Source organism: Bison bison, unplaced genomic scaffold (assembly GCF_000754665.1).
Source record: "Bison bison bison isolate TAMUID 2011002044 unplaced genomic scaffold, Bison_UMD1.0 scf7180017864471, whole genome shotgun sequence".
NCBI lineage: Eukaryota > Metazoa > Chordata > Mammalia > Artiodactyla > Bovidae > Bison > Bison bison.
Genome location: NW_011495032.1, coordinates 20,736,812 through 20,757,605, shown reverse-complemented (window position 1 = coordinate 20,757,605; position 20,794 = coordinate 20,736,812). Strand labels below are relative to the sequence as shown.

General features: G+C 39.8%; 1 protein-coding gene across 2 annotated transcripts in view; it reads right to left on the bottom strand.

Moving 5' to 3' along the window:
* PLCL1 (phospholipase C-like 1) overlaps positions 1-20,794 on the bottom strand; it is a 369,884-nt gene that overhangs the window by 99,570 nt on the left and 249,520 nt on the right. The window lies entirely within an intron of this gene.

The following is a 20,794-nucleotide window of genomic DNA, read 5'->3' as shown; positions in this document are numbered from 1 at the left end:
TGGACCAGTGGATATAGAGAATAGAAAGGAGTAGATTGAAGAATTAATGTGTAGAGAACACAAAGTTTGCCTGAGGAAAGGTGTTGAGAGAAAGAGCAATGGCTGGAAGAGAGATAGGAATCAAAGAGGGTTTTAATTTGGTTTTGCTCTTGTACCAGGGGGGAAAAGAGTAAAATAGAAGATATGTACAATGAGGTGTGCAGAAGATAAATGAGTAGAGGGGCAGAAAGAGATCCAGAGCTCAAGTGGAGGAAATAGCTTTAATAGCAGAAATTATAACAGGAAAGAAAAAGATGAGTGCTGAAATAAGTAGGGGAAAGAAATGAGTGGTGGCAAAATATGAGATGTCCCACTTGGTGCCTCCCAGTTTATCTCTAAAGAATAAGGCAAAGTCATTCACTGAGGATGGTGATTAGGAGGTAGGGAAAATCAGAGATTTGACAAGAGTGGATACAGTCTTGGGTTATTTTTGCTTGCTCATCCTCCATTCACCTTCCTGCTGCTGCTGCTGCTAAGTCGCTTCAGTCGTGTCCGACTCTGTACGACCCCATAGACGGCAGCCCACCAGGCTCCCCCGTCCCTGAGATTCTCCAGGCTAGAACACTGGAGTGGGACAAATCACCTTTCCCCGTTTGCAATCTATGGTCTAGAGAGGGAACTGACATTTCACTCCCCTCCCTTTCAACCTAGATCCTAAGGTGGGCTTGACCAGGTCTGTTCAACTGACGCATTCAACACTCTTGCATTATTCATTGTTTCAACCCAGTGAAGCCCAACTGCAGAACTTTTGATGAGATCACTAGGAAAGAAGCACACTTTTTCCTTTGGGGCTTCTAACACAGTGGGATGCAAGTTTGACAACCATCTTTATCCCATCTGGGAAGCAAACCTGAGGAACAGAGAACTAAAAAGAGAGAGAAAAAGAGCTAGATACTCCCAGACATCAGTATCTGAGCCAATATCCCTCTCTGCTTGAGAGAATATGCATATATGGTTTGAATTGTTGACATGTGCAAGCAAAGGCATCCCAATTGATACAGAGTGATATTAATTCCCGTGGTGAGTAAGAGAGTAACCTACGAGAAAAATGATTGTCAGGCATTGCTGAGGTTCCATTTGGCTTCTGGTTGTCATGAATTTGTGGTGATATCAGTAACCTTAGGATTCCCACTACATGCTAAGTCATTTCCATTGTGTCTGACTCTTTGTGACCCCATGGGCTGTATAGCCCACTAGTCTCCTCTGTCCATGGGACTCTCCAAGTAAGCATACTGGAATGGGTTGCCGTGCCCTCTTCCAGGGGATCTTCCTGATCCAGGGATCAAACCCATATCTCTTATGTCCCCTGCATTGGCAGGTGGGTTCTTTACCACTAGACCCATGTGGGAAAGGATTTCCACTAGATAAATCAAATTTCTTGAAATTTTTTATCATAATACCAACCCACTGATACTTAATACAATTAGCAATTTTATATGATCATGACCATTATATACTAAAAACAAATAAGCTATTTAAAAACAAAAGTAATATAAGAGAATGAAAAGGTAAGATTGGGAGAAAATATTTGCATAGACATGTTTGATAAAGGACTGTTAAACAAAATGTTTAAAGAAACACTTTAAAGTCAATAATAAGAAAACAAAAACTCAATTAAAAAATGGGCCAAAGACCTTCACAGACATCTCATTAGAGAAGATATACAGATGAAAAATAAGATGTTCCACATCATATATCATCAGAGAAATGCAAATTAAAAAACAATGAGATAACACACCTATCAGAATGGTCAAAGTGCAGAACACTGACAACATGAAATGCTAGCAAGGATATGGAGCAACAGAAACTCTCACTCATTGATGGTGGAATGCAAAATGGTACAACCACTTTGGAAGACTGGTGGTTTCTTAAAAAACTAAACATAGTATTACCATGACAGGGAAAGTCACTCAGTCATGTCCAACTCTTTGCAAACCCATGGACTATACAGTCCATGGAATTCTCCAGGCTGGCCTGGAGTGGGTAGCCTTTCCCTTTTCCAGGGGATCTTCCCAATCAAGGGGTCAAACCCAGGTATCCCGCCTTGCAGGTGGATTCTTTACCAGCTAAGCCACAAGGTAAGCCCAAGAGTACTGGGGTGGATAGCCTATCCCTTCTCCAGTGGATCTTCCCAACCCAGGAATCGTTTCCTGCATTGCAGGCGGATTCTTTACCAACTGAGCTATCAGGGAAGCACAAGCCTTACCATATGGTCCAGCAATCGCATCTTTGGTACTTATCCAAAGGACCTGAAAACTTCTGTCTACACTAAAACCTACACAAGAATATTTATATTAGCTTTACTCATGGTTGCCCAAACTGGGAACTGACCAAGATGTCCTTGGTAAATAGTTGAATAAACTATGATACATCCAGACAATGGAATATTATTCAGTGCTAAAAAGGAATGAAAAGACATGTGCTATCAAGCCATGAAAAGACATGTGTGTGTGTGTTCAGTTGCTCAGTCATATCCGACTCTGCAATCCCATGGACTCCAAGCTCCTCTGTCCATGGGATTCTCCAGGCAAAACTACTGGAATGAGCTGCCATTTCCTTCTCCAGGGGATCTTTCCTACCCAGAGATCAAACCCGAATTTCTTATGTATCCTGCATTTGCAGGCAGATTCTTAACCTCTAAAATGCATATTGCTAAATGAAAGAAGTCAATGTGAAAACACTACACTGTATATGGGAAATCACTGAATATTTCTTTTAATTTGCTGTTTAATTTTAACAGTATTTTCCTTGTCTAAAGTTTAAAGAAATTCAACTTAAATGTAAAAAGGATATAATGTGAGATCACTCAGTGTCTTAATACCATCTAACCGGCAAAAGGTAAATGAAGGAAATGGTTTTCTTCTACATTTGTGTCCAACATGAGGCAGAGACTGATATTTGTCTGTAGTTTAACCAAGGGAAAACAATCCCTATAAATTCTATTAAATTATTTAACAGCCACAAACAGATGCAATAATTCATTGTCAGTGAATCAAATCATTTTCTCTCTTCTCTCTTGGTGCCAAGAAAGCAAACATTCACAGGTGCTCCATCAGCATCTTTGCATAAAACCAAACAATACAACTCCTTTATGAATGACAAACGAAACATACATAAATAGGGTGACAAAATAATGAGTCATTATTCTCCGGATATTTGAAGAGGTTTTTTAAAGAATCAATCTGAAGAATATGGGGAAATTTTTACTAAGATTCTAAATGTAAAACTCACTTCATTGAATTGACATTTATCAAGAAATCATTGGACAGAACTCTGTGAGAAAAAGATCTGAAACAGCTTTTTCTGACTTTCTTAATCATGTGGACTGGAAAAGTGACTAGTGTTACCAATCCTGGGTTGAGAATATGCTCAGACTAAAGACATTTTCTAAACTGAAAAATGAAGTTTCCTAGAGAACTTTCCTTTTATAAAGGCTTTCTGGCAAGGTGATAGCTAAACCAGTCCAGAGAAGACCATCTCAGAAGAAGCAAAATTTCTATCCATACTAGTGTTACATCCTAAAAATTGTCCCTCATTCCTTCAAATGATGAAAGAGTACTTCACTCTGTACTAATCTTAGAGGATTTTGAGTATTCCACTAGTCCCACAGTGGCAGGGTATACATAATATATGCATCTGCATTCTTAAAAAAGAAATCTTTGCTGCCTCCCTAGTCTTTTATTTTGCATTTGTAGTTTCTAGCCTTATGTCTTCTTGCTGTCACTATGCTGTTTTGCTCCCTGATGTGGGGACTTCTGTGGGGCTCTGTGAATTTTCAATATTCACAGCCATAAGCAAATCTATCCATCTAACATATGTTACTGGTCATGCCAAATATTCTCCGGGTGGGTAAACTAGTTGGACACAACTGAGTGACTGAGCATACAATGAGAACAGGCAGACTAGAGCAGAAACAATGCTGCAGTATCTTCTAGGTGTCATAGAGAAACTGGTGTTGGTTCCTGGGCCAGAAAGATATCTGCCCAGCCTATTAATGATTCTACCTCCATAACCTTCCCCATGCCACACAGTCCCCTGCAGTCATTTGTTCCAACAGTTCACATACCTGAGGACAAATGGGTGCTCTTTTGTCTGCAAAACATAAAGACTTTCATTCAGTCTTTGCTTTAAATTAGTTACAATCTTACAGAAGGAAGTACCATCTTAAATGAGTCACCAGTAACAATACAACTTTGGTATATTTTGGCAAGACTAAGATAGTAGTCTCCCTGTGGGCAGGAAGCAAATTTTGCTTAAATTTTCAACCATAAGACTATGAAAGCAATGGGGTTAGCAGGAATCAACAGCTTCCTAGATTTGGTAGTCAAAATTATAGCTACAATATTTTAATTGTAGCTATGTCTTAAATTGTGGCTAAGTCATCAAATAGAGAGTAAACACACAGAAAGTTCATTGTTATTTACATTGTAATATGGACAAAATCTATTAACATCCAAAAGAGGATAAAATGGACAAATTTTAAGTTGCAAACTAACCTCTAAATCATTGAATTAAGGAATTCAGTCTGCTGGTTAAAGCAGAAAACTCTAGTCAGGAAATCTAAATTACAAACTAGCTGTAATGAGCCAGAATAACATGAACAAACAAATATAAGGTACTGTAATGGGAGCTCACAAAGATAAGGCTTTTGTTTTTGTTTTGCTCATTGCTCTGTCTTTAGTATCTAATATTATTATAGTAACTTCCTTATTCTCAAGTTCATTGCCTGTCTCCCAGAGCTCCCTGAGAGTAGATGTCCCTCGTACCTAGGACCATGCCTGGCATGTTGTAGTCACTCAATAAATACTAAATAAAAGCTTGTAGAAGTTCCTTTGTTGTTGTTTAGTTGCTAAGTCATCTCCAACTCTTTTGTGACCCCATGGACTGTAGTCCACCAGGCTCCTCTGTCCATGGGATTTTCCAGGTTAGAATATTTGGGTAGGTTGCCATTTCCTTCTCCAAGGGATCGTCCTCACCCAGGGACCGAACTCACATCTCCTGCATTGGCAGGTGGACGGTTTATCACTGGACCACCAGGGAAGCCATAGCTGTATGCTATGATTATTATTATTAGCTTACTAGGCATTTACTATACTGCAGGCACTGTACTAAGGGCCCTGCCTAAGAGGTAGAAGCAAGATTTGAATCCAGGCATTTGATGCCTGGGGTTCTTTCTCTTTAACAGCTATTCCTGGAGTTCAATTCCATGGGACTACTATCTCCATATAATATATACTTTCTACATAATCATTGAATTTTTGCATTCAAACTGGCTTTTCTTTTTTTCTCATATCATGAGGAAAAAAAATACTACTTCATGAGAAACTATGGAACAAAGTGAAAGTGAAGTCATGTCTGACTCTTTGTGACACCATGGACTGTAGCCTACCAGGCTCCTCTGTCCATGGGATTTTTCCAGGCAAGAACACTGGAGTGGGTTGCCATTTCCTCCTTCTGGAGATCTTTCTGACCCAGGGATTGAACCCGGTTCTCATGCATTGTAGGCAGATACTTTACAATCTGAGCCACCAGAGAAGGCTATGGAAAAAAGTACCCATGTTTAATGAGATGACCATATTTCTTTCTTGGGACTCAACTCAATGTACAATTATCACATTAGTCACGTATGTAAGGAGAGCAGGTAGCAGTGATTTTATCCTCAACTGACATGGGAAACAGCTCTCAGATGATTGGTTTCTCCATTTCAACGTTATTTGCTTCTCTTCAGTATCTAAACTTACAGAATCTTGACAGTAATGATTCAGACAAAGCATGCAGATTAATCAATGCTATCAAACTCATGCATCCAAGTGACCTTTCTCTTCTCACACAGTTAACAGCTTGTTTTAATAGATTCACTTTGTATTCTTGAGTTGAATTCAGACGATGTGTTTTACTAAGATGCGGCTATTCCAGCCAAGTTATTACTTTGCTGACTGCTCACCCCTCCCTACCCTCTTATCGGCCTACTTTCTTCCTTTTGTTTCTGCTGTCTCCTTCTCAGTTTCCATCTGTATTACATGTTTAAACATGGTAGCTTATACTGTACAAGCAAAATACATATACATATATTTATGCATAATGTATGCAAAAACTTATTTTAGTATGCACAAGAAAATTATAAAAAGAGAAAGAAGAGAATACAGCTAAGGGCTACTAAAAACTATAAAGAATGCTGAGCACTGAAGCACTGATGCTTTCAAGTTGTGGTGTTGGAGAAGACTCCTGAGAGTCTCCTTGGAGAGCAAGGAGATCAAACAAGTCAGTCCTAAAGGAAATCAACTCTGAATATTCACTGGAAGGACTGATGCCAAGCTGAAGCTCCAATACTTTGGCCACCTGATGCAAACAGCCAACTCATTGGAAAAGACTTTCATGCTAGGAAAGATTGAAGGCAGGAGGAGAAGGGAGTGACAGAGAATGAGATGGTTGAATAGCACCATTGACTGAATGGACATGAGTTTTAGCAAACTCTAGGAGATGGTGAAGGACAGAGAAACTGGCATGCTGCAGTCCATGGGGTCACAAAGAATTGGACATGACTTAGCAACTGAACAATAACAAAGCTTCCCAGATAACAAATGGGCTTCCCTAGTATCTAAGCCAGTAAAGAATCTGCCTACAATGCAGGAGATCCTGCTTCGATTCCTGGGTTAGGAAGTTTCCCTGGAGAAGGGATAGGCTACGCACTCCAGCATTCATGGGCTTCCCTGGTACCTCAGATGGTAAAGAATCCACCTGCAATGTGGGAGGTCTGGGTTCTATCCCTGGGTTGGGAAGATCCCCTGCAGGAGGGCATGGCAACCCACTGCTGTATGCTTGCCTGGAGAATCCCCATGGACAGAGGAGCTTTGCAGCCTACAGTCCATGGGGTCACAAAGAGTCAGACATAACTGAGCGACTAAGCATGGCGACTAAGTCGGACAAGACTTAGCAACTGAACAACAAAGCTTCCCAGATAACAAATAGGATTAGAACCCAGGTGTATCTGGTTTCAAATTTGCATTCTTTCTACTACATTCTTGGTTCCCAAAGTATGGTGATTGCCCTTACCTTAGTTGTTCAAAGTAACTAAATTTTTCTGTAGTGAAGACATGAATAGACAGACCATCAAAGGCTTTACTTCTATGCATTTTAAGTGGAAAGGTAACTTCTGATTTCTTTACTTTTAAGGAAACAGAGGTGAGAAAAGCTGACTAATGGTCTTTTTTTAAAGGACTAAAATCCAGTAGGATATTAGAAGCATGTGAGCTGTCAGCTGTCAGCTGCAAATCACTCCTGCACTTCTACGTGGAGAGGGCACATCTCCTGCTGGTAATGTCACATGTAGCCAGACACCCTTGCCCAGTCCTGCTAAACTTTCACATATTGGGGTTCAGTTCAGTTCAGCCGCTCAGTCGTGTCTGACTATTTGCGACCCTATGAAGCGCAGCACGCCAGGCATCCCTGTCCATCACCAACTCCCGGAGTTCACTCAAACTCACATCTATCGAGTCGGTGACGCCATCCAGCCAACTCATCCTCTGTCATCCCCTTCTCCTCCTGCCCCCAATCCCTCCCAGCATCAGAGTCTTTTCCAGTGAGTCAATTCTTTGCATGAGGTGGCCAAAGTATTGGAGTTTCAGCTTTAGCATCAGTCCTTCTAATGAACACCCAGGACTGATCTCCTTTAGAATGGACTGGTTGGATCTCCTTGCAGTCCAAGGGACTCTCAAGAGTCTTCTCCAACACCACAGTTCAAAAGCATCAATTCTTCAGCACTCAGCTTTCTTCACAGTCCAACTCTCACATCCATACATGACCACTGGAAAAACCATAGCCTTGACTAGCTGGACCTTTGTTGGCAAAGTAATGTCTCTGCTTTTGAATATGCTATCTAGGTTGGTCATAACTTTCCTTCCAAGGAGTAAGCGTCTTTTAATTTCATGGCTGCAGTCACCATCTGCAGTGATTTTGGAGCCCAAAAAAATAAAGTCTGACACTGTTTCCACTGTTTCCCCATCTATTTCCCATGAAGTGATGGAACTGGATGCCATGATCTTAGTTTTCTGAATGTTGAGCTTTAAGCCAACATTTTCAATCTCCTCTTTCACTTTCATCAAGAGGCTCTTTAGTTCTTCACTTTCTGCCATAAGGATGGTGTCATCTGCATATCTGAGGTTATTGATATTTTTCCCAGCAATCTTGATTCCAGCTTGTGCTCCTTCCAGTCCAGCGTTTCTCATGATGTACTCTGCATATAAGTTAAATAAGCAGGGTGACAATATACAGCCTTGACGTACTCCTTTTCCTATTTGGAACCAGTCTGTTGTTCCATGTCCAGTTCTAACTGTTGCTTCCTGACCTGCATATAGGTTTCTCAAGAGGCAGATCAAGTGGTCTGGTATTCCCATCTCTTTCAGAATTTTCCACAGTTTATTGTGACCCACACAGTCAAAGGCTTTGGCATAGTCATTAAAGCAGAAATAGATGTTTTTCTGGAACTCTCTTGTTTTTTCCATGATCCAGCGGATGTTGGCAATTTGATCTCTGGTTCCTCTGCCTTTTCTAAAACCAGCTTGAACATCAGGAAGTTCACAGTTCACGTATTGCTGAAGCCTGGCTTGGAGAATTTTGAGCATTACTTTACTAGCGTGTGAGATGAGTGCAATTGTGCGATAGGTTGAGCATTCTTTGGCATTGCCTTTCTTTGGGATTGGAATGAAAACTGACCTTTTCCAGTCCTGTGGCCACTGCTGAGTTTTCCATATTTGCTGGCATATTGAGTGCAGCACTTTCACAGAGTCATCTTTCAGAATTTGAAACAGCTCAACTGGAATTCCATCACCTCCTCTAGCTTGTTTGTAGTGATGCTTTCTAAGGCCCCTTGACTTCACATTCCAGGATGTCTGGATCTAGATGAGTGATCACACCATCGTGATTATCTTGATCATGAAGGTCTTTTTTGTACAGTTCTTCTGTGTATTCTTGCCACCTCTTAATATCTTCTGCTTCTGTTAGGTCCATACCATTTCTGTCCTTTATCGAGCCCATCTTTGCATGAAATGGTCCCTTGGTATCTCTAATTTTCTTGAAGCGATCTCTAGTCTTTCCCATTCTGTAGTTTTCCTCTATTTCTTTGCATTGATCGCTGAGGAAGGCTTTCTTATCTCTTCTGGCTATTCTTTGGAACTCTGCATTCAGATGTTCATATCTTTCCTTTTCTCCTTTGCTTTTCACTTCTCTTCTTTTCACAGCTATGTGTAAGGCCTCCCCAGACAGCCATTTTGCTTGTTTGCATTTCTTTTCCATGGGGATGGTCTTGATCTCTGTCTCATGTACAATGTCACGAACCTCCGTCCATAGTTCATCAGGCACTCTATCAGATCTAGGCCCTTAAATCTATTTCTCACTTCTACTGTATAATCATAAGTGATTTGATTTAGGTCATGCCTGAATGGTCTAGTGGTTTTTCCTACTTTCTTCAATTTAAGTCTGAATTTGGCAATAAGGAGTTCATTATCTGAGCCACAGTCAGCTCTTGGTCTTGTTTTTGCTGACTGTATAGAGCTTCTCCATCTTTGGCTCTAAAGAATATAATCAGTCTGATTTCGGTGTTGACCATCTGGTGATGTCCATGTGTAGAGTCTTCTCTTATGTTGTAGGAAGAGGGTGTTTGCTATGACCAGTGCATTCTCTTGGCAAAACTCTTTAGCCTTTAGCATGGCCCAAACCATTTCTACAGATTATAACAGACCACAGCTCCCCTGACCATACACATTTTTGGAGCTCTTGCAACATGAATACCCTTACACCTCTTTTTATCCTGCCTGAGTTTTATCTATTGCGAAAGGTCTCTGCATGCAAAACATAGAATTCATAACCAGTCCCAATTTGCTCCAAAATCACACATAAATAAACTTTGCGACTTACTTTAGATCCTGAGTGTATGCATGCTGGGCCAAAAAGGCAGGGATAGTCACTGAAAGACATTTCACTGGCTCCAACCCCATTCTCCATGTCCTCTCTCAATGTTTCCTCTCTCAAAGCTAAAACTTTCTTCCAACTATGTACCCAGGCCCTTTGGGTCTTTTCTTTCTCTGGTAAGCAAACTACACCTTTCTTCCCAAACACAGTGCCTTGCTTTGGAAAAGAACATATATCTGTCAGACATGGTTAATCTAAAGACTTTTCCCACCTCATAATACGTAAAACATACAAATAAAAATCAATTTACTGGTATTATACACAAAATAAACAGCTAGGTTTTCCAGAAAAAAATCTTGATTCTTCATACATTCTTTTTAACAAATGAGATTTGTTAAATACAAACTTCTGGTTTTCTTTTCACACATTCTGTCTTTTCATACATATCAATTCTCAACAGAAAAAAATTTTGTTAGGCTACATTGTCCATTTTCATAGTTAATATATTCAAAGGAGAGACCTCGCTGTGCCCAGAAGGCTTGAGCTGGTCAGGTTTGAGCTGGCTAAATTCAGGTAACTGTCGGGGACAGCATTCCAAATCGGAGACCTGCTTATCCAAAAGGGAGAAATGCTGTTCAGATTGTTCAGTAGTAGTAATTGGAAGAACTGAGCTAGAGCTCACAATTAATTGGTGTTGGAGGTTACAGGTGATGAAATGTACATATTAATATACTCAGGATTCTGTTATGTTAGTCCTCGAAAATCTTCAAGAAAAAGATTTTTTAAAGTCATGTCCTGCTCTATCATCTGTTTTTGCATGAGTATGTAATTCGTATGATTTTAATCCTGTCTTTAGTTAGCCTGAGAGAAGGAATAAAGTTACTAGAATGAAATTGAATGGAATAAAGCAAAATAAAGCAATCACATGTCTCAGTCATTGAATTTGTCAACTGAAAAATATAGTCACAACCTGAAAGTACAGTTATTTTATCTGGTGGGACTCTGAGTTTAGAACTCTGAGCCCAGGAAACAGCATCTCAGTAGCTCTGAGAAAACTGTTCCAAGGAGGCAGAAGGGGAAGTTGGGCTTTATACAAGTTTGCAACAAAGAGAGCAGGCAGTCTGAACATCAAAGATCAGGTATCAAGTTAAGGAATTTAGCGTTCTCTGTACGGGAAGATGCAAGCCTCTGGGCTCACTGAATTTATTCCTTTCATATGCACCTCAGCTATCTGGGCCAATCTTGTTTCCTTGTTCACCTTGCTTCTCGCATGCCCCCAGCTCCTCAGCAGTCACTGTGGCGGGTGGCAGCAGCCACTGGATCACAGTATTGGGAGCCCTCATTCACATTTGGAGGCCAGGAATCACTGATGGTGGTGACATTTCTTTTTTATTAATATGGTAGGAGATATTTTCATGTTACATACTAAAACTAAAGAGAATAGAGAATTTTTTTAAGTGAGCCATACAAAAAAATATATTGGGGTAGTAAAACAACCATTTTTTCAGATTGTTAGGACATCTGGTACAGAAATGTAGACCATCCGCTTATACAGAGTATAATTAAGATATTTAACTTTTAATATTTTAAACTATTTCCTTAAAATAATTTTTTAAATACTTAAAGAGGCCAATTTGGTAACTGAAAGTGCTTAAGTTTACAAAATGGTTCATTTTATTTCTGAAGTGCTCCCCTGTGGTTTGACTACAAGATTACATTGCTTAAATGTGTCAGAACTCATATGGTAAAATGAGTGTTTCCTCCTTCACAGTAGATAGCTTGAAAAGGAATATACTTAATTCAGGATGCAGTCTCTGCCTAAAGGCATTTTTTAAATTAATAATAAAGCAAAATTTGTTAGTAGAATTACAGGAAAACAAGGTCAAACTATGGAAAGGCATAGAAAAGAAAGTAAAATTCAATGAATATCACAAATTATAAAGATATCACTATTAATATTTTAGCAACTATCTTTCTAGACACATATTTATGCAAACATGTAAACAAAAAAAATCACAAAAATGCCACCCTACTATATATGTGGTTTCATTACCATTTTTCTTTCCACAACATACCATAAAAATCATTCAAAATAAGCAGTTTTTTAAACCACATAAAATTTATTTAAATACCTCTTTGACAGGTATTTTGGGGTTTTTTTCCCTTGATTTTTCATGATTATGAATAACACTGCAATAAGCTCAATGCATTTTCAGAACAGCATTTCAGAATTCTTGTCATATGCAAATATACATCCTCAGTGTTAAGAAACTGCACTGCGCTGAGCGCCTTTTTCCTTGGAAATGTCCAAGTCTTTCAAAGCCAGGTCTGGTTAATAAAAGTAGCACTATTCCTGATTACACCGGCTGTGACTGATGGAGGAAATTCCATCGAGTTCCATCCATCATATGCTTCTTGGGAGGCAGCACAATAGAGAGAAACAGGCATAGACTTTGAGCCAGGCAGACCTATTTTTTGTTTTGTTTGATAAGTAACTTTTATTGCAGTATAGCATATACACAGAAAAGAGCACGAATTCTAAATATACATCTTGATGGATTTTCACAGAATACACTATGCAGTCAAAACTGTTATTTTCTTCTTCTTTTAAAACTGCTTTTCTATTCACCATGTAATCTTGAAGAAATCATCTGTCTGAGCCTAAATGGGGCATGATGATACCTGCCTTAAAGATACTAAATGCATACAAATGTACACTAGGCAATATGTATACAAAGCTTCTAGTACTCAGTAAATAAATGACAGTTTCCTCTCTATCTCTCCCCAAGCTAGGAAGCATGTTCCAGCCATATTCCCAACCAGCTCATTCTCTCCTTTAACCTAAAGCCATCAAAAGCCTGGAACACCTTGCTCTCCTGACTGCTTGAATTACAAGTCTCTCCGTTGCAAAATGAGTTCTTAATAATGTTCGTGAGGAATACAATCACATCAAGGATCCTAATTTAGCACCACAAGGTATTAACCAGTAGGAGATAAAGAAGCTCGTCTCCATTAAGAAAAGTAGTTGTTAGAATGACTCTCAAGTTTAATTCTGCTACTTGCTAAGTATTATTAAAAATATAATGAAAAGCAAAGCACCCTGGGTTTCACCAAGGCACCCACACAAGCCAGGTGCAGCCTTACTCAGTAGATCTGAGTGTGTCATATTCTCAAGCACAAAATGTTGTTTTATTCAAAAAGTCAAAATTAAGGATAGTGGGTAGCAATGAATGAAACTGAGCTTATTTTTTGCTGTTGCTGCTAAAGCAATCCAAGGTTGAATGCAGTGTACTCAAGTCCAGATGAGAGCAACACCCAACAATTACACCATTCTGTCTTATCTGTGAGGCTTCAACCATCACTCAGGGTCTACTCTGCGATGACAACATTTAGTAATGCAGAAAGCAGACTGCCAAATGCTCATAGTCACAAAAGCAGACAGACAGCATAAAAGCTTTTAAAAACATTAACAGCTACTAAGGTTTGAATCTTACTATGTGCCAGGCTCTCTGTCATGTAAGTTCTTTGCACACTATCACTTTATTTTTCCCTCACAGCAGGTCTTTGCAGAGGTTTCCTTATCTCTGTTTTGCAGGTGGAAAAATGGGGGCTTAGACAGATGAAGTTACCTGTCCAAGATCACACAGCAGAGATGACAGGAGATCAAGCCAAGGCCAAGCAGAGACTATTGAGCATTTAAGCCTGGGTCTGTTGGACTCCAGAGTTTTTGTCTCTAAAAGCCAGATGGCCAAAAATGTTGCCTCTGTCCACCTTGATTTTTCATACAAAGTGTTACACTCTGCCTGATGTCTACAGCAATTAAAAAAAAAATGAATCCATCCCTTTGAGGGTGGGAAAAACACTTCGATTTTGTAAGGATAGGAAAAACTGCCTTAACTCAAAGACTTCTCTGATGAAAAGTTTTGTTGTAGAATTTTTCTAGTTATTTTGTTTTTAATTAGTAATGAGATACGCAACATGAAGACAGGAAAATGTTATTGAAGTGGTATTGTCTGTAATAGTTTTCTCCATTTCTGTGAACACTTCTAATTTTAAAATTTCAGCAGAGATATCTTAGTGTAACTACCACTCCATCCAGAGCCAAGAAGTGGTGGAAATTTCATATGGAAATTTTAATAGTCCCTTTCTCTCCAAAGCCAATTATTTTTCTTCCTACTTGGAATTAGCGCATCCCATTTGACTTCCAGCCATGAGCTTGGAGGTTGGTTGGAAAGCTGTAATGAGCAGAGGCTGACAGCATGTCAGGTTCCATTGTGTTTATGTGACTGCTGATCACAGTAATGAAACAAGTATTAGCTTCATCCTTATCACTATAAATAAATGTGATCTTATGACAACACTGGAGCTTTCATCATTTATTAAAACGGAAAGGAAGAAATGTAAAAGTGGCTATACAACTCTTATCAAGAAATCTGCTTGCTCCCTGAGGTCGGCAGTTGACTAAATTTTATATTATTTATGTTGTGAATAAAAAACTTGGAAAACCATGCTCCATCTTACTATATTTTAGAGGACATATCATAAATAGTTTTCTCCAGCCAAATCTAATTCACTCAGAATTGGAAAAGACCAAGAAAACAAAAGATTAGTTTGGGAAATTATAGAATATTGATGCATTTAACATTCAATTCAATGGAATCAATTATTTAATTAACTGGAGGTTATCTGGAAGTTACATATAATATGACATTCCAAGGACATCTGGAATCTCTCTCTTCCTCTCTCTCTCTCTCTCTCTCTCACACACACACACACACACACATACAGAGGCTTCAACCAGTAGTTCTTGAGGTTCATGAATGTTATGAGTTTAAGAGTTTAAATTCACTGGTTTGTGCATTTTTCAGTCCCTAGTTCCTACAAAACAGGAAACATTATAGTTGCAGAAGGCAGGTCAGAGCACTAACTGTTTCTTCCCAGAACCTTCGACCCACACAACGTGACTGAAAAGTAGCTGGGAAGACAGTTTGGGAAGGACTTCCTGTTTGTCTTCATTTATTAGACTCTTCTCTTTTCCAACACACACAAATAAAACACATCATGAATGCCACATAATGTGCTGACTCTGATTTGCCAGGATGATTTTATGTTTGTTTTCCATCTGAGGTCATTTCTTAATATATCTAGACGTTGTTGCTGAAGACACGAGCTTGTTTCTGTCCCTCAGAGACCATTTTCCATAGTGTCCCAACACAGTGAGGAAGTGGATTCCAGCCTGCTGTAGCAATGCTGACCATCCCCACCATAAACTATCTTAACCCATGAGGAAATTAAAACTTCAAGTGTCTGTTGTTTTTTGTTTATTAAGTCTGGATGTAAAAGCTGGTCCCAAAAATGCCTCTTAATTCCTGCAGGCCATTTGGAAGTCAATTTTTATCTCCTCCCACAGCACTCTTCTCACAAATGCTACACAAGCAAGAGGAACAGCCTGCTTATCTCAGTCCCTTTGGTGAGGAGCTGCAGCCCAACTGGCAAAGAATGGGTTCTGAGCGGACACCCTCCTATTCTACTCCCCAGAAAGGTTAGAGTGACAGGGCTGGAGTCAATGAAGTTGGAGAGATGGGTCCAGGGTGCTCAAGGCACCAGAGTTCTTTCCCTTCTGAGCCATTCACTGCTCTCCTCTCTTCCCTCTGAACTTCTTCCCTTTCCCTTTCTCCCTCATATTCCTATGAGTGAAATTATGAAGTTGCTTCTTTGACATGCTCTACACCAAACCTATAGCTTTTTCCCAAAAGCCAGCTCCTCTTTCAAGGCCTATCTCAATCAGTAGCAGTTACCACTAGTTGAACTGCCTGATTTCTCCTGACCATTGTTCTTCAACTTAGTTGAAGTTGATTGTTGTTCACAGTTAGATTGTTGAAATGGATTGAATCAATAAAAGTCCACTGAGGGGAAAAATAGGAAAGACTTCAAGTGTCCAAAAGAGAGGGAATTTAACACGGGACTTCATATATACAAGTGCTGGAAGAGTTGAGAAACCAAGAGCGAACAATGAGGCAACACAGAGATTAGCACAGTAGGCAGTTATTCCACTCCCAGAAAAGGAGGAAGTGGTGTTACCAGAACCCAAGGGCCAGAGTCACAGAAGAGCTAGAACCATAGAGGGCTCGTCTTGCAGAAGCTGGAGCCACAAAGCAAACAACATAGCTGTAGACTCTCCTAACAGTGCCTCCCACTGGCCAGAATGGGAGCTGTCAAATCAGCCAGCAGGGGTTGAATCCTCTGCCATGCAGAGAAGGGGAGTGGGAGACAAAGAGCAGATCTGATAGCAAAAAGGCCAAGAACCAACTCATAAGTTAAATAAACTCTATTTAGTTCCCACAATTAATAACTGATACCCTCACATCTTGGGAAATAGATGGGAAAACAGTGGAAACAGTGGCAGACTTTATTTTGGGGGGCTCCAAAATCACTGCAGATGGTGACTGCAGCCATGAAATTAAAAGACACTTACTCCTTGGAAGGAAAGTTATGACCAACCTAGATAGCATATTCAAAAGCAGAGACATTACTTTGCCAACAAAGGTCCAGCTAGTCAAGGTTATGGTTTTTCCAGTGGTCATGTATGGATGTGAGAGTTGGACTGTGAAGAAAGCTGAGCACTGAAGAATTGATGCTTTTGAACTGTGGTGTTGGAGAAGACTCTTGAGAGTCCCTTGGACTGCAAGGAGATCCAACCAGTCCATTCTAAAGGAGATCAGTCCTGGGTGTTCTTTGCAAGGACTGATGCTAAAGCTGAAACTCCACTACTTTGGCCACCTCATGCAAAGAGTTGACTCATTGGAAAAGACTCTGATGCTGGGAGGGATTGGGGGCAGGAGGAGAAGGGGACAACAGAGGATGAGAAGGCTGGATGGCATCACCGACTGGATGGACATGAGTTTGAGTGAACTCTGGGAGTTGGTGATGGACAGGGTGGTCTGGCGTGCTGCAATTCATTGGGTTGCAAAAAGTCGGACATGACTGAGCAACTGAACTGAACTGAACCCTCATTCTGGTGGTGGTTTAGTCACTAAGGCATGTCCAACTCTTGTAACCCCTTAGACTGTAGCCTGCTGGGCTCCTCTGTCCTTGGGACTTCCCAGGCAACAATACTGGAGTGGGTTGCCATTTCCTTCTCCAGGGAATCTTCCCAACCCAGGGATCAAACTCACGTCTCCTGTATTGGAGGTAGATTCCTTACAACCTGAGCCACCAGGGAAGCCATCCTCACTCTATATTCTAGAAAATTTAGTCTCAAGAGGGTAAGTAACACACTGGGAGTCAAATGGGGCAATCAAGATTTGAACCTCAATCTCCCCAACTCTAAAATCCTTTTCCTTTCCCCCCTCTCTTGACTGCTTTCTCTTGCCAGTAACTCTTCAGCTATAATATTTACATCATAATGGGATATAGTCTTAAAGTATAAACAAGCATGTGAAGTTTTGAACAGAAAATTCATTATTTATGATTTTTCCTAATTAAATAAGAAAGTAGTAACATCTAAACCATAGACTCATAAACACTTAAAATATAAAACTATAAAATGTTAACATTAGCAAGAGCTGGGTAAAGGGTATACAGGCTTTATCTATACTATCTTTACAATTTTTCTATAAAAATTATTGCAAAATAAAAAGTTTATTTGTTAAGACCCACTGAATGTTTAATATCTCCATCGATATGGAAGATCCATTTGTTTGTTCCTCTTGTTATCCATTTTTCAATTCCCTTTCCAATGACTTTGTTCATTGTTCATAACTTTCTTGTCATCCCTAATCCCTCAAATTGACTTCATTTTATGTTCAAGCCAGGAAACTTTGCAATTTGAATTTGGAAGAGACAGATCTCACTTAGTTTAGTTCCCACTCTCTATGGTTGTATCATATTAAAATGTTTCCCTTTCAAATAATTATACCACATAGCACTTTCAAATATAACTACTTGAAGAAAACCAATTTTAGAAAATCAAAAATAGCCCACAAAGGTGTTGGCACACCTTTGTAACAATTGCTTAATCTAGGATCATGAAGCCTCTAAAGAGAGTTTCCAGATGTTCTTTAGCATATGAGAGAAAATAAAGGGAGAATTAGAAAAGGAGAGGCAAGGAGAGCAAAATGATATTAAGAAGACAAAGACTTTGGAAGGAGGAAGGCTAGAAAAGAATTTTTAATGCCAGTTCATTTCATATAAGCCAAATTGCCAAATGAATAATACCTGGTAGATGTTAAGTCTTAAATACCACCATCTAAGTCAAAGGAATATTATGAGGCCTATGTTTTAAAATATTCTCATGGCACACACCAGACAAAACAATCTTTTAACACTCTGCTTTAAACTAAGAGAGTTCTATCAACTATTTTCTTCTTTTTATTACTCCTAAGGTTCCCAAAATAGTACCTTTGCTTAGATATTCATTTTATACACTTAAACAGAAGATAACTCTTTTTTCTTTTCTCCGCACTCCCTGCTCCCTACAACCCAGCACCTCCCAGAGATGCTAGAGACATAAAGGATCTTTAAGCATCCACATATTAGTCATGTTACTGGCTAATGAAAAGAGTTATTATTCCTTTTCTGGTAAAGTCTGTTTTTCCACAAGTCTTTAATTTCTTCCAAATCTCACCTACCATTGTCTACATATGATAATAACCATAAAAAAAAAAAAAAAAAAGAGGAGAAAAACACACGCCTTGGCAGACAGAAGGCCTGAATATTAAGCTGAAGCCATTTACATGGCCTGATGAGGCAAGTGTGAACCAGAAGCCTTTCCGCATCAGACTGACCATGACAGGAGGCAATTCTCAAATCACAAACCTCACCTCCTCACCCCTCCCTAAATGGCCCAGCCTGTGAGGCCCACACCCACCCAGGTGCTGGGGTATTCATCCTTGTCAAAGATAGTCTTACAGTTTTCTTACAAGCTCTTCCAGGACACAGTGACACTGGGTGATAGATGTGCCCAGCAACTCTTCATATTTACTAGTTTTCAGTTACAAAAAGACAGGCTTTCTTGGCATCCTCTTACTCTCTTCTGTGCAGAATCTTTTAGGCTCCCAATCCATCATTACTGGCACAGCCTCACCCACTTTCATTGTTCAATAGAAGGTGCCATCTATTAATATTGTTGACGTCTGGGATGGTGTGACCACCACACAGTAGTAAACTGGAGGTGCCAAGTTTCACTCAAAAAGCGTGAAAGATGCTGTGATTTACAGCCATCCTAATGAGTTGGAGATTTCTGGACCCGTAAGCACCTGCTGCTTCCACAGCGTCTGCCAAGTCTACTGCCACATCCTGGGCTATTGGACAGCACTCCCTTCCCCCTTAGGAGAATTTATGGTTAAACTACACTGGAAGCCTTCCTGTGTGCCATCCACTTTTCTTAAAAAGACAACACTCTTCGGGAAAGTCCATTTGGGGAAACAAGAGAACGAGTTCTATCTTTGCTTTTTCTCTTTTGCTCTATGACTGCTCTCAACAGATTCCCAACTAGCCTTACAGTGAAATAAAATCAGGAGGTAATTTTATATCCTATCTTCTTCTACAAAAAGTTTAGAGGAAAGAGCCAGAAAGCGACAGGTGCTGTTTGTTTAGAGAGAAGATTTATGCTGTTGTATTTTAGGCACTTGATGTTCCTTCCCTCCAAGAATGTGATTTGTCACCAGTCACAACTAGGAGCAAACGAAACAATCCTGGAGACTCCCAAACCATGCAGATCTGCTCATACCACCTCAGGTAAAGGTAATGGAATCACAGAAGCCAAGCTGACCAGAAGGCTGCCTTAGTTCCTTTCTGTTCTGCCACCCACCCACCTGCTCCCTTTCCCCATGCTTCTCGCTGCTCAACTAATGTACCAACTGCACACATAAGTAAGCCATTCACTCCATCCAGGCTCTTCTTCCACATGAACCACGCTTATTCAAGTCCCAGAGTTGCCCTCTTATTTCGCCATCAAACCAAATGCATACTCTTCTCAGAAACTGAGACAAAATATAATGTTCTCCACAAAGTTTTTCCCAGTTAATTCAGGTCACCACTTTTGATTCCTATGGCATTGGTAGATGGTACAGTGTGACAAAATGCTTCTACTCTACAAGGTTCTTAATCTACTAATATGCTCATGAAAAACTTATGTAAAGTGAACGGGTACTTCACTCTCTGATTTCCACCTCCCTGCTCTGTAACAGACCTTTTGATATAGAATAGAAAGATCCCCACTGTTTAAAGCTGGAACCCATTTTATTATAATGCAAGAAAGTTAAGGTACAAAACTAAATGCAAATGTCACAAATTACAGATACAACATCTTGTGTTGCTCATGCTTGCATGTAACTTTATAATTGCTTCTGGTGTTCCTTCCAAGTTCACCCTTTTCCCCACATATGGTTATTTTTCTTAACTCCATTTAGTCCTTGAAGATAGAAATTCACTAGGTTTTGAGCCCAAGTCTCCTTATCTGTGTTATTCAAATTAGGCTCCTAGGAGCAGTTGTGGGGGCATCCCTATATATCAATCACAAAAATATCCTAACTGCCCTTTCCAAGCTCAGAGTCAAGAAAACCTAGTTAATCACACTCTCTGACTCTACAACTTCTGGAAAAGTCCCAGACTCATTTAGAACTCGGGCTAACCTGTATCTAATCATATAACTATGTGCAAAAGGCTGTTGCTCCCATTTGTAAGCCATAAAGTCAAAAAAGTTTCTAGTATATTAATGTGCTCACATTGTACTTTTGAGAACTCTGGCTCTGACCAGATTGAAATAATTTTCAATTCACATACATTTATGATACAGAATATAGAAGGGTTGGTTTTTGTTTTGGGGTTTTTTTTTTTTTTTTGCTAC